General features: G+C 40.7%; 1 pseudogene; it reads right to left on the bottom strand.

The window, feature by feature from the left end:
• The window catches only part of LOC114626246, a 63529-nt pseudogene extending 54963 nt beyond the window's left edge, over positions 1 to 8566 (bottom strand).
• Positions 8567 to 9196: the final 630 nt, after the last annotated feature.

Genomic DNA, 9196 nt, shown 5'->3' on the forward strand with positions numbered 1-9196 from the left:
CTGTTGGGAGCCGACTCTTAGCCGAAAGTGGCTATCATCTTTACAGCCATCTTGAGCCATATACCCTGACAAGAGACTTGTTTCAACAGCCTGCAGTAGCTGAGCACACTCTGATAAACATCTTGTTACACTGTTTAGTGCCCCCAGCTGCAAGGTGCTCCTGGTATCCATGGCTACAAGGCACGTGACGTAGTGGCTTCAGTTGAGATTGTCCACGAGGACAAGTCACGTGGTAAAGGGTATAAATACCCAGGATTTCCTTTCTATTAAGGAGGTAGAAAGTAGGAGGTAGTAAGTAGTAGGAGGTAGTAGGAAATAGGAAGTAGAGGAAGGAGTGAGAAAGTGAGAGGTGTCAGGAGACTGAAGGAGTGAGAATATAGTAAGAAGAGAGGAGAATAAAGAAGAGACTTGAAGAGACGCCACCGGACTCTGTCTTGTATCTATCTTTTGCGTCTCTCGCCCCTTTTTCCCCCTTCCTCCGTCCCCACTCTCTCTCTTACTAGACCCTGACCTGCGGACCGGAGCAGCAGAACCGGCCGGCCTTTACAAAGTAGCAGAACCTGACGGCCGTTACAAAAGAAACGGCCGTTACAATTGACTATCCGGCTTAGCGCGTAAGTTAGAGGTTAATCCTTGTCAGTCTTGATGACAGAGGTTTTAGAGTCCCCTTCTTCCAGCCTGTAATAACGGACCTGTATGGGTTTCATTTGAATAGCGTCTATCTATTGTAGTATAAAAGCCATCAGTTTGTTGAACAGCATGAACCCAAGAGACAAGAGACTTAGCAATGCCTGAATGGTTATTGCAAAAGCAACACTCTTTTTAGGATAGCACACAACTCCCTCTGTTGGAGTAAAAAGTATAAGCCTCTTCTATTCTGTAGCACTATTTCAGCTAAGAAGGATAATGAATTTTACAAATGCATTATAGCAGATTCCATTCTTTCTAAATCTAAATCTATAGAAGTACAGAACTGATCATAGCTTTGATCTTAACAAAACAAAACAAATAAAGAAAATCTCCATTCCTGTCCCAGTCAATCCTAAACCCAAAAAACCAATTATAGTAACTGTGGTAATGGGTTTTCTCCTGAGTCTAAACAATATACCCCACTAAATCATAAATCAGGGAACCAAAAGTCCAATAGAGCCACCCTGGAGGTGTGGGTGGTGATGTCTTCTTCCGCACTGAGAACTTCCCAAGTCCAGTATGCTGGTTGATCTGTGCCAGTTTGAAGGCAATTGTGAAGCATCTTCATGTTTCCTGTAAAGAAAAAGTACACTTCTCAGGGGGTTTCTCCTCCCTGGATTTGTTATTGTTGTCTATTTGTTTGATCAGTCTCTCTGGCAGCCAGCATGTGGCATCTGCCGTTTGAGAATATATGCAGACAGAACCTCTTCCCCAGATAAGCACTGGATCTGGCCCATTCCAGGTTCCAGTTAATTGGTCTTTCCAGAGGACTGTTGCAAAATTCTTTTTGGTATCAGGATGCCAGAATCTATCTGTAGCAGATTTTCCTTCAGAATCCAAAGTTAAAAAATTTAAAATAAAGAGCGTGTGATGAAGGATATTTCTGGGGGATCCCTTGGTAGGGTACCCGTCCCCCTTTTTAATTTTTTTGAATTGACATTTAATGGTTTGATGTGCCCTTTCTAGCATACCTTGGCCCTGTGGATTATATGGAATACTCGTTTTATGTAGTATTCCCAATTTTTCACAAAATTGGTGGAAACTAGAACTAGTATAACCTGAGCCATTGTCAGTCTTGATCTGTTTTGGCACACCCAATACAGCGTTTGTAGCAAGCATACGGTTGATCACATGTTTGCTTGCCTCTCCAGTTTGTAATGTTGTATAAATGAAACCACTGTATGTATCTATACATACATGTATATATTTTTGATTTCCAAATTCATTATAATGGGTAACATCCATTTGCCAGAGACTGTTTGGTATCAGTCCCTTTGGATTCACACCTAAATGAGGAACTGGTAAAAGTTTAACACATGATTGACATTGTTTGACAATTTGTCTAGCTTGTTCTCTGGTAATTTTAAACATGACCTTTAAAGATTTAGAATTAAGGTGATGTAACTCATGAGCCTTTATGGCCTGTTCTAAGTTAGATGTCAGATCTGATAAAGCCACTGTGGCTAGATCTGCCTTGGTGTTTCCTTCAGCGAGAGGACCTTGTAGCCCAGTGTGGGCTCTCAGGTGTCCTATAAAGAATTTACACTTTCTCCTCAAACTTAATTGTTGGCACTGTAAAAACAAATCGACTGCTTGTGAGGAGTGCTTTATTTGCACAGCAGTTTCTAGCAGAGGAATAGATTGAGCTATATATGAACTATCTGTGTAAATATTAATGGTTTGATTTGGAAATGCTTGAAACACAGCAACAACAGCATGTAATTCAACCAATTGAGCTGACACAGATGATGTAGCAAAGGAAATTACTTGATCCTTAAAGGCATAAGCAGCTGTTCATGATGAGGACACATCAGTGAAAACTAGCAATGCTTCCTTTATAGGTGTATGCACAGTACGAGATGGACAAACAAATGCATGGCGATTACAAAATTGAACTAATTTGTCTGGCGGATAATGGTTATCTAGTTGACCACCAAATGAAGCACATGTTATAGGCAAAATTTCAGAACTCTGCATAAGCCAATTAACCTGATGTCTTGTATATGGTTGTACTATGACATCAGGATTTTTTGCAAAATATTTTTGACTGTTATCTCTGTCTAACATAATCATATCTGCTACAGCTGCATAATATGGATAAAGAATCTTTTTAGGGGATGAGGGAAGATGAACCCATAATATGGGTGCAGTTTGCCAAAGAACTGCAGTAGGAGCAAGTTTAGTGTTAAAAATAAGAAAATATAAAAGCTTAGAATAATTAATATGAGTTACAAATTGGGATGGAATAGCATTCTCAACCTTTAGTAAGGCTTTTCTACCCTCCTCTGTTAGAGCCCTGCCAGACTTAGGGTCAGGATCTCCTTTGAGAATGTCAAACAAAGGTTTCAACTCTCCTGTCATAAGTTTCAAATATGGTCATAGCCAATTAATGTCTCCCAACAGTTTTTGAAAATCATTAAGTGTCCTAAGGGAATCAGTCCTCAAGGTGGCCTTACTGTTAATAATACATGGACCATTAATCTGAAATCCTAAATAAGTATATGGATCTTGTAATTGTACCTTTTCTGGTGCTATTTGTAACTCTTCAGTCTGCAAAGCTGTTTTAAGATCATCAAAGCACTGGAGTACCTGTTTTCCATCTTTTCCAGCTATTAAAATATCATCCATGAAATGAATCATGTAGATTTGCTTCCACATGGTTCTATCACTCTCTATGGTGGAAGCCACAAAATTTTGTCACAAGGTAGGACTGTTAACCATACCCTTAGGCAAGACCTTCCGTTGATATCTTTTCATAGGTTATCTAAAGTTTATAGCGGGGACACTAAAAGCAAAGCACTTTCTATCGTTAGGATGCAAAGGGATAGTAAAGAAACAGACTTTTAAATCTATAATTATTTTATAATAGCCTAAAGGTATGGCCACTGGTGTGGGCAGCCCAGGTTGTAAGGCTCCCATCAGAATCATGGTTGCATTAACAGCCCTCAAGTCTTGCAACAATCTCCACTTTCCTGACTTGTTCCTAATTACAAATATTGGGGTATTCCAGGGAGAGTTACTCTCTTCTAAATGTTCTGCCTATAATTGCTCCTGCACTAGCAACTGAGCAGCTTGTAATTTTTCAGTGGTTAGAGACCACTGATCCACCCAGACAGGCGAATCCTCCTTCCAGGTGATGGGATCCGCACAATGCTCTAGAGGTGCAGCTGAATCAATAGCCCCCATCAAAAATGCCCCAAGCCTCTTCTTCCAGAGTTATCATGGACCTCAATAAGATGAGTAATCCCATCTTCACTTTTTCCTAATCCTTTCCCTGGAGAAAATCCAGAGTTTATCATTTGAGCCATGATTACTTCATTAGGGCTACACATAATCAGTCCCAACTGGGATAACTGATCTCTGCCCCAGAGATTAATGGGAAGGCCCGGGATGACATAGGGTTGTATATTCCTTGTATTCCCTTCTTTATCTCTCCATGTCAGCACCTTAGAGCTTTGCTGTGGATTTTGACTTTGGCCAATTCCCCTCAAATTAGTTAAAGTTGGGGTCAGAGGCCAGGTGGCAGGCCAATCGCTTTGTTTGATAATCGTCACATCAGCTCCTGTATCAACTAAACCTTGGGATGCCTTCCCATCAAGCAATATTGTCATCATAGGTTTTTGTTTAACTGTAGTCTGTACCCAGTATGCATCAGAGGAACCAAAGCCTTGATCCCCTCTCTTAGGACTCTTATATTTGTGATTAGTAGGAACCAATGGAAGTAACAATAGTTGAGCTATCCTTCTTCCTGTAGGAATAGTGACTATATTCTGTATTGCCTTGGCCATTACCTTAATCTCACCTTGATAATCATTGTCTATAACTCCAGGAAAATTTTGTAGTCCCTGCATAGTAGCACTGCTTCTTCCCAATATCAGGCCAAACACATTTGGATAGAGTGGTCCAAACACTCCAGTGGGTAAGGCCTGAGGTCCCATTTCTGGGGTTAATACTGTGTGGGTGGCAGAACTGAGGTCCAGTCCTGCATTTCCTGGTGTTGCTTGACTAAGTTCTGAAAGGGGTTGTTGTTTGCTGGTATGAAACTGACTGCCCCATAAGCCTGTTTTGGCTTGTATTGGTTCAGGGCCTGGGGCTGACCCCTGTTCCTGTTTCCCTGATTATGGGAAAGGGTGTTTCCTTGTGTATCTGTCTTGGACCTACATTCACTAGCCCAATGCCTTCCACGTTTGCAACATGGGCATAGGCCAGGCTGTTTTCTAGGCTGTCTCTGGGTTAAATCATTTTCTGCCTTACAATCTTTGACAAAGTGTCCAGGCTTGCCACATTTAAAACAGGCCTTTTTGTCTCTGCTTGCCAGAAAATCTCTTATCGATTGTCCTTGCATGGCGGCTACGATAGCTAAGCCTTGTTGGTAGGAGGGCCCTATGTCAGAACAGAGTCTGATATATCCAGTAAGGTCTGTCGTTTTCCTATAGGGTGTAATGGCCGCTTGGCAGGCAGAATTGGCATTTTCATATGTAAGTTGTTTCACATAATCTACACCTGCCTCTGCATTACCAAAAATCCTCCCTGCTGTTGTCATTAATCGATGAACAAAATCAGAAAATCTTTTGTCAGGCCCTTGTCTAACTGAGGTGAAAGATGCACCAGGGTCTCCCTTTACCGGGAGTTTGCGCCAAGCCTTCATGGCGGCATTTTGAATTTGAGCGAATAAGCCTGGGTCATATTGCATCTGGTTACCATTAGAAGCAAATTGCCCTTCTCTTACTAAGACATCAAAGGACCAACCATTACCTGCCTGAATGTTTCTCCTAGCTGTCTCTTTACAATTCTCATGATACTCTGATTTCCCAATAAGATAGTCACCACTGCTAAAAACTGCTCTCACTAGAGTATTCCAATCACCAGGAGTCAGCCACTCCTCTGCAACAGATTCTAAGATTGTAAGAGTAAAGGGAGCAGTGGCACCGTATTGTGCCACCGAATTTTTTAATTCTTTAATAATTTGAAAATTAAAACCTGTGTGATGTCTCCATGCAACTCCTTGAGCATGTCTACTCTCTGATGCAGGGAAAACCTCAGCCTCTCCCTCTTCTGGCTTATCTGTGGCTGAACTAAAACCAGAGGACAGGGGCTGCCTTTGGACTCTGGGTTGAGGAACTCGAGGACCTGAGGAATTTTCCTTGCCCTCTCAAGACCTCCTCCCTGTCTTTAATTTTTGTAGCTGACTAATTAAGTCCTGATACTCTTCCTCTAACTCTATTTGTTGTTTAAGAAGAGAAATTTGTTAAGAAAAGAAATTTTGTCCTACAACTCCTTTCTGTGATCTTCAACCACTATCTCCATAGCAGGAGCATATGGATGTTGAACAGCAGAGGGAGGGGACCTATAGGAAGAGGAGCATTCAGGGTCATAATTTTTGGCTGTCTCTCTAGGTCAGCACAATCTGGGTCTGACAAATCAATTACTTCAACCTTTGGTCGTATTTTGGATTCTATGCTTTTCTTTTTCTTTTGAACATGAAAGACAGCATTTAATCAGCAAAACAGAAGCAAACAATTAACACACACAAGCAGCAAACAACACAACAAAAACAGAGAGTTGAGTTCAGGCTGACTTATTTCTTGCCCCATTATCATTATGTCACTTATATCTTGCTCCATTATGACCTACTGGTCTCCACATGGCACGTTCCCACCGAAATCACCTCTGTTTCACTCCTGAAGTTTCAGTCGACCCTTCTTCAGGTAACACCCCTCACTAGGCCTCTCGTTCTTGCTGCCTCGCATTGAGCGCCAGTTTGTAACTATCTGTTCTGCCCCACATTGGGTGCCACTTTGTAATGGCCCGTTCTGCTTCTCGGGTCCGTGGGTCAGGGCCTAGCAAGAGAGAGAGTGGGGACAGGGACGTGAAGAATGGAGATGAGACAGAGTCTGATCTAGTCTCTCCTCTAGTCTCTCCTCTAGTCTCTCCTCAAGTCTCTCCTCAAGTCTTGCCTTTATTGAAAGGAAATCATGGGTACATATAAGCACAAGCAGGGGAACTCAGCTGAAGACGCTTTACCACGTGCACCCTGCAGCTGGGGGCAATTAACAACAAAACAAGATATAGGAGAAAACCATATTTATCAGAGTGTGCTCAGCTGTTGTAGGCTGTTGAAAACAAGTCTCTTGTCAGGGTATATGGCTCAAGTTGGCCGCAAAGATGACAGCCGCCTTTGGCTAGGTGTCGGATCCCAACACTTTAGCACATACCTTCTCAGGACTGAGATGATATCAGTCGTAGTTCCAAAGTCTAAGTCAGTATTGAGATCATCCATGAACAACAAGTGATGCTCAGTAAGTAGCTCCATTGCAATCCCTGTACTTTTGAATCTAGGCTAAAGCACCAATGACCATTGTATTCAACAAGAAGAGCCATAGTCAATCATTTGGTTAACTCGCTTGTTTCTGTAATAAGAATTATGTTATATCATTATCCCAAAGAGCCAAAATATGGGCACCTGTGAGAAAAAGGAGGTTTTCTTCTAACAAGAGAGTAGAATGAGGCTCAGGTTAGGCTTATATGAAGCCATGTTAATAACAGTTACTGTATGCTCATTATCAAGTCACATATTCTAGGGGATGAACTAACACTCCCAAAGACTAGCACATCTCTAAAGAAATGAGAAAGAAGGGAGAGGAGAAAATGAAATGGCCATGTGAGGAGAACTTTTCCCTGCAGGATCATTTATTCATTCCCAGGCTTAATCATTGTTTAGACTGCTCTGCGGCTTTATTTTCACCTTAACATCATATAGTCAGTCACTGACTCCTTAACACACAAAGTAGCTGCTTTTGACCACAAAAACTCCAAGAAACAACTTGTGAATGGTCATGTCATACACATAGATCCCCCCTTTCTCTGAGTCTTTCAAGATTTTCCCTCACATTTTCTTGATAGTTTGTTCTTTATTGAGATGCGGAAGTTCAAGCACCTCATTAAGTTAAGTACCTCACTACTTTCAGGAAGAACTCAAAATTTTCTCTCTCCATCAGTATTCCCAACATCACATCATTCTTAAGGGTGAGTGAAATTCTAATTAGATATTTCTATCACTAAAGTCTCTAACTAATGTAAACTCATCCACACATACAACACACCCAATGTAAAGCTCAATTTTAAATAAGCTTTCAATTTCACTAATATAGATAGAATAAAAAGTTTACAACAGAAGATGTTTACATGCATGTCCACTAGGAGTAATTATTTTGCTAAACATTCATCACTTCTCACAGCTCCACAGGTTCACGGAGAGTTAAAAACCATAACTAAATTATTAGTAAAGTTTTGATTAGATAAGCCTAGTAATATTTTATTTTCTGTCCCAGCACCTATAATAAATCATAGTTCCCATTTTATGACCTTTGGCTAATTGTTTTACAATCCTTAGGAATATGCTCTTAGTAGTGGAATGCCTGCTTATTATCTAAGAAGCAATTAACTTGTGACACTTGAAGACTGGCAGAGTTCTCATTTCAGTGTTGACTATCAGCAAGGACCTAACAGCTGTGCCACTATTGAAGAGCTCAATATAAGAGCTGATATAATTTTAGGAATCTTAGAGGATAATTATTAAGAGTTAAGTCATCTAATTGTCTCTATAGCATGAATACAAGATAGTACATCTTCCTAGTTCTGCAGAGATAAGCTCAAAAGGGTAGGCTAATACCCAATGATTGTTATATATTTAATAATAACAGGAAACACATATTAATAGTAGGAATATTTACTAAAATGACTTTCTTCTCAGTCTTGCTTATCAGTAAAAATATGTTGTGTTTTTTTTTTTTTTTAATTTAAGGCAGACTCATCTCAGGAAGATCACCTACTTGTTAATAGCTTGTCCTATCATGGCTCCTTACATGTTGTTCATTCCGTCTTCATCCCATTAATTTCACGGTGATCATGGATCTCTGTATATAGAACAAGGTGAGGCTAATTGAATGTGTGAAGTGCTTTTTGTGCAAGGGATAGGACTGAAGTTTACCTGGCAGGACTAAAAAAATTGGGTGCAGTGGTGGGTATCTCTAACTGCAGTGCACCGTGGAGAGAGGAGACAGGAGAATCCCCTGAAGCTTGCAGGCTGCTAGCCTGCCATACAGAGCTTTGACCAATCAGAGTCTCTCTCTCCAACAAGGGAAAGATGAAGACCAATGCTCAAGGTTGTCCTCTCAGAGACTTATACCAAGCATGTGTGATAGCATCTACACATCTTCAAATGTGTGCATGCTCACACACACACACACACACACACTTATACATAAAAATCCACACATGCACAGACATTCATAAACATATGCACATATACACACGCAAACATGTATACACACATATGTTCATGTACACACGGAGCTTATCTATAAAGAAAACACTTATAAAGAGAACAATACATTTCTGTCTTTAGTTCATGGACATACTTGATATTTGGTAGTCTTTTTTTCACATGTGAGAAACAATTCAGTATTCATGATTGTAATCTTTGTAACTGAGAAGCTAAGGAGGG

The sequence above is a fragment of the Grammomys surdaster genome, unplaced genomic scaffold, assembly GCF_004785775.1.
Source record: "Grammomys surdaster isolate TR1022 unplaced genomic scaffold, NIH_TR_1.0 231, whole genome shotgun sequence".
Lineage (NCBI taxonomy): Eukaryota > Metazoa > Chordata > Mammalia > Rodentia > Muridae > Grammomys > Grammomys surdaster.